The sequence below is a fragment of the Triplophysa rosa genome, unplaced genomic scaffold, assembly GCF_024868665.1.
Source record: "Triplophysa rosa unplaced genomic scaffold, Trosa_1v2 scaffold17_ERROPOS7180667+, whole genome shotgun sequence".
Lineage (NCBI taxonomy): Eukaryota > Metazoa > Chordata > Actinopteri > Cypriniformes > Nemacheilidae > Triplophysa > Triplophysa rosa.
The window spans coordinates 1-5,504 of NW_026634192.1; positions in this window are offsets into that span (position 1 = coordinate 1).

The following is a 5,504-nucleotide window of genomic DNA, read 5'->3' on the forward strand; positions in this document are numbered from 1 at the left end:
GGGAGGAACAAACACTTTGTGTGTGTGTGTGTGTGTGTGTATAATAAACCAGACATATGTGCGTGTGTGTGTGTGTGTGTGTGTGCACGTGTGTGTGGATGGACATGCATTTACAGTGCTGCTGAATGATGATTGACAGGCCGATAAATGCTTAGGGCTGTCACATGGGTTCTAAACAAACACGGCAATGTGTCTTCTCTAGCTGTTGGATAAACAAGTGAACAGAATAAAAGCTGCACTGACATGCATACATCAAGCCCTATATAATGATTATAGATGTTCACAGAAAGATTTAAAGGTCTAATCAGACGAGCACTTTCAACAAGTTGGTATGATTTGTTAGGGTCTTCATGAAATGTCTGGAACATATTTTGCTTAAAACACTCAATGGCTGTGTAAACAAAACCTTTCTTGCCTCGTCAAAAACAGCTATGCTCACAGCAACCCGTTTTGGTGCATGTCTCTTTAAATGATAATGAGTTACAGCGAACCCCACCCCCTTCTGTCCGGCGTGTCAACACAACACACGTGTAGTACTGCCATGGCAATGGTTTAGCTAAATGATATTTCCTGAATTCCTCTGCGGTTAGTTTCGTCTTAAACGTCTCAAATCATTCGTCCGGAGACTAAAAAATCCGTAACAGCAAACAGCGCATCCTAATGTGCTTATGTACGTTGTGCGTGCTTACCTAAAATCCACGGAATCCACTGCAGATCTCAGCGGAATTACATGGATTTTAGCGCTTGTCATGGACAAGTTATAACGTTACACACACAACGTGAGAGCTAGTTTGCTGTGAAAAAGTGCTGTGTTTAAGTGTGTTTGTCATGAATCCTAGGCTGGGGCATGTTGTCATATGTTGTTATTTCTTTAGGATATGTTGTATGTTTCATGGCATCTTACCCCATATACTGAAGTGTCACAGCACAACACAAAAGATCAATCATGTGAAATAGAATCACTGTAGTCCAGTGGTGGACAGTAACGAAGTAAATTTGCCTGAGTACTGTACTTAAGTACACTTTTTGAGTATCTGTACTTTACTTGAGTATTATTTTTTCTGAGTACTTGTACTTTAACTTCACTACATTTGAAAGACAAATATCATACTTTTTACTCCACTACATTTATAAAAAGGTCCAAAAGTAGAAAATGGTTTCTATGCAGCGGGTTTTCCTGTGTGCGCAATTTATCTGGCTTGCGATCTGCCAGGACCTTTTACTGTTGCCAAGTATTTCAGTTTTTCTAAGCTCGCGTTTTTCCGGCAAGCTTTGAATGGCCATTTGGCAGATTTTTTTAACGCAAATCTGGCAACTCTGGGATCTTCCCCGCTAAACTAATGTAAACGTACGCGCTGCTACACCATTGATAGGCTCTAAAAAGGCAAATAGAACAATAAAAGACGAAAAAGGCACATGTTAAAGTGTGGTGTAATCATCTGTGGGTTACGATCAGTCAAAGATCGTAGAAACATTGTCATGAAAATGATCGGCATAACGGCTAAACGGTAAATAAGCATCACATACACCTTGAGCTACCGTGGTGTTAACTTTGATCTGCTGCTTATCATTTAAAGCGATTTGGAAAATGAATGATGTTTTTACTGAAGTAACTATAGTTGAAGTATTCCTGTTGAAATAAAAACAATAGAACCCGCCCAAAATACAACATAAAATGTAATGGATTTAATGGTATATAATGGGAATTGTACTATGGATACTTGTTGTCTACTTGTATGTGATGGATTCTATTGGTGGGATGGTAAATCCTATTGGAATAAAACCCAAAACACACTACAAAGAGGAATTTAATTTAAAAATCTCATTCTAATTCAAAAATTCATTGTTTTTTTCGCAGGGATGGTATTTGCAGTAAACCACAGTATCCACAAATTTACCATTTTCTAAATATAGGAACCATACTCCAATTAATAATCTTTAGTAAAACCACAGCAACTAAAAATACCATAGTTTCATTATACTAGCTATGTTATGTTTGTAGTTAAATTATGGTAATACAAATGTAATAAATCCAACAAACACATGGCTTCTACACTTTACTATACAAGAACCTTACTACTTACTGGTAAATTGCTGCTAAAACTGGTAAAGGGAATATACAAAATAAAAGAACACTGCTCATAAATACATATAGGCAAGGGGGCTAATGAGGATAATTAGGCTAAATGATCATACAGGATTATATCTAAACTAAACATATATGTGCTAAACATATAAAGCTCTTAAAGGAGTTGCTCACTGCAAAATTTGCCCCCATTGACTTTCCATAGTAGGAATAAAAATTACTATGGAAAGTCAATGGGGGCAAATTTTGAAGTGAACTACTCCTTTAATACAACTGATACTGTGAGCTACTCTGTGTATTCAGTAGGTTGCTTCAGAGGCATAAGGTATACGACAATAAAACAATGCAACTGACATAAAGAAATTTACTTTTAATACTTGAGTATTTTAAAAGCACGTACTTCTGTACTTTTACTTAAGTAAGAATCTGTCTTTACAACTTTTACTTGTAGTGAAGTAATATTTGACCAGTAGTATCTGTACTTTCACTCAAGTAAGGAAGTTGTGTACTTCGTCCACCATCTGTAGTCAAGTGTACAGTAGCCCAGTCGTCAAGTGTCATGACTTGATCTTTATAATGCATTATCTCGAATGACCGAGGTTGCGATTCTCTTCTTCTACAGAAAGACTCAGACAAACTATGAGTTGCTAAGTTTCAAAGTCTGAGTGAGTCATAACCTCGTCAGAAGGCCAGCGACGAGGACGCTATAAGTAGGAGCAGAATTCGAGAAAATTGCCGATATAGCAAACGAAGCTTTCGGCGATGAACAATAGAACTGATGATAGACGCAGCACGGAGAGAAGAGAGAGAGACAGAGAGAGAGAGAGAGAGAGAGAAGAGAGAGAGAGAGAGAGGAGAGAGAGAGAGAGAGAGAGAGAGAGAGAGAGAGAGAGAGAGAGAGAGAGAGAGAGACGAGAGAGAGAGAGAGAGAGAGAGAGAGAGAGAGAGAGAGAGAGAGAGAGAGAGAGAGAGAGAGAGAGAGAGAGAGAGTGAGATTGAGAGAGAAAGAAAGAGAGAGAGAGAGAGAGAGAAAGAGAGAAAGAAAGAAAGAAAGAAAACTCTTTTAATAATCAATAATCTTTACACCTCACACAGACCAAAACAAAACAAAAAAAACAAAACAAAACAAAAACAATCACCAATTAAAAACTAACTCTCCAGTCTCATCTCTTACCACAAGAGCATCTTCTACACTCCACCTCACATCAAAAAAAAAATTGTTTATTAACTTACAGTATGTGTATTCTACAGCTACTCGGAACTCTACTAGAGATTTAAACATTCCAAGCAAATCAGTATCTTCCCCTTCATTTTTACATGTGTGAGATTTTAGAATAGCCAACTTTGCCTGCCCCAGTAGAAAGTTACCAAGTGTACATTTTGTTTTCCATTCTTTCTTATACTTCATACCAAAAATAAACATATTCTTTGTAAACATGAAACCAAGTTTTATAAATATTCTATCCAACAGATCAAATAAAGGAATCAATCTGAAACAATCACAAAAGAAGTGAAAAACAGTATCAAGAATATCACAAAAGGGAGTTTATGTAGATAAAACCATTCCATTGAATTTTGACACAAAACTATTTGTTGCCACAGCACAATGAAGTACTCTCCACTGGAGATCTCCAGACCTCTTAGGAATGGGGGGTTTATACAAACACCTCCATGATGGAGTTATTTCTGAAGAAACTAAAAAATGCTCTCTCCATTTGGTGTCAATATGTCCCTTCAATTGAGTATAAAACAAAGATTTTATACACATGCAATACAACTTCTTTTTATCAATATCAAAAAACAATACATCTTTAAAATCTTTCAATAGAGTATTATTTAGATCTTTATTTAATTCAGAAAAAATGTTGATTCTAAGATCTGGAAAAACCGAAAACATTTCCCCATTTTCAATAAAATTATTCACAAAGGTCAAGAAAGATTGAGGAAAAGACTTTTTAAGATCCTCAATTAATCATTCAACGTATCTTTCTGATCTAAGCCCAACTTTATCGGCAATTGATCTAGCCGTATACCACTGACCATTTACAGAATCAATTAGATCTTTTACAGTTACTATTCCTGTATTTAAAAACCTATCGATTACTGAACTTGAAATTGTAAAACTGGTCTTAAAAAGGGGATTAAAGAACAATGGTTCAAAAACACCATAATGTTCATCCTCTTCTCTAGACTTTTTTAACAATTGCCAAGTTTTGAAAACAGTCACATAAAATTGAAAAAGAGGAACATTTACTTTAGAAACAAAAGATTTTTCAATTAAGAACAACTGCTTATCCAAACTGATTCCCCCAATATTTTGTAGAGATGACAATCCTAATGCAATCCAGGGGATTTTGTCTGTGCAGTACAATAGCTTTTGTAATGTTTGAAGCCTCATTGTCTTAACCCTTGCCTCCAAATTTATAAATCCCTGACCTCCTTCCATCACTGGGAGATATAAGACTCCAGGAGGAAGCCAATGATACCCATCCCAAAAAAAATATACAAAGGCTTTTTGGATTACAATCAGTAGCTCATGAGGAGGATCCAACACCGTTAATCTGTGCCACAACATTGAGGCTGCTAAATTATTGACAATTAAACATCTCCCTCTATAAGATAACTTTGGGAGGATCCATCTCCACTTCTGTAATCTCCCCGCCACTTTGTCGACTATACCTTCCCAATTATTTTTCATATAAATTTCCATTCCTAAATGAATTCCAAGAACTTTAAAACCATTTGTAACCCATTTACATTGTTGTGGTAGTTGAGGAGGGTCCATGTTTCGCCACTCACCCAGTAACAGGGATGTACACTTCTCCCAATTAATTTGAGCAGATGTGGCTTTTTGAAAAGTTTCCAAACTAGAGGTCAAGGCAGTCATGTCCTCAGAGTTTCTAATAAAAACAGTTATATCATCAGCATAAACTGTAAGTTTAACAGGTGGGATTTCTGGAAAACCAGGAACACCAAGTCCATGTAGTCGTTTCCTTAAGTATAACAGCAAAGGCTCAATAGAAATTGAATATAAAAGTCCCGAAAGAGGACATCGTTGCCGTATGCCTCTTTTTACTGCAAAAGGCCTGGTTAAACAACCATTAATCCTGAGCATACTAGATGTATCATTGTATAGTAGCTTGATGCAAGACACAAATTGTGTACCAAAACCAAAGGCCTCCAGAGTCTTTAGCAAATATAAATGGTCCACTCTGTCAAAGGCTTTCTCCTGATCTAAGGATAAGAGTCCAATATCAATTTGATGTTTTTTGGCAACTGCAATAATATCTCTTAACAAAAACAGGTTGTCAAAAATTGTCCTTTTAGGGATACAGTATGTCTGATCCTCGTGAATTATAGTTGCCATACATTTCTTCAACCTGTTAGTTATAGCTTTTGACAGTATTTTAAAATCAGT